This window comes from Salvelinus sp. IW2-2015, unplaced genomic scaffold, assembly GCF_002910315.2.
Source record: "Salvelinus sp. IW2-2015 unplaced genomic scaffold, ASM291031v2 Un_scaffold4314, whole genome shotgun sequence".
NCBI lineage: Eukaryota > Metazoa > Chordata > Actinopteri > Salmoniformes > Salmonidae > Salvelinus > Salvelinus sp. IW2-2015.
In genome coordinates, this window is record NW_019945585.1 from 32,303 (window position 1) to 32,864 (window position 562).

Sequence of the window (562 nt, forward strand, 5' to 3'; positions counted from 1 at the left end):
GAGGGAGGGGAGAGGTAGAAGAGAGAGGACTCAGAGGAAGGAGACGAGAGAATGAGGGAAGAAGAAGGAGGAACGACAGAGAGGACCGAAGAGAGAGGGAGAAGAGAGAGAGGGAGAGGACGATGGAGAGAGAGAGGAGAAGGAGAGAGGAGAGCAAGAGAGATACAGAGGAGAGGAGAGAGAGGAGGAGAGAGAAAGAGGAGACATGGGAGAGCAGACAGGAGATGGGGGGGAGAGAGGGAGGAGAACGAGGAGAGGGGAGAGAGAAAGGTCGGATAGAGAGGGGAGAGGAAGGGAAGAGGGGAGAAGAGGAGAGAGACGGAGGAGAGAGAGAGGAGAGGGAGAGAGTAAGTCGAAGAGAGAGAGAGGAGAGAGGGGAGGTGAGAGAGGAGAGAGAGAGAGAGAGGATGAGAGAAGGAGAAGGGAGAGAGAGAGGAGAGAGAAGAGAGAGAGAGAGAGAAGAGAGAGAGAGGAGAGAGAGAGAGAGAAGGGAGAGAGAGAGAAGAGGAGAGAGAGGAGAGAGAGAGAGAGAGAGAGAGAGAGAGAGAGAGAGAGAGAGAGA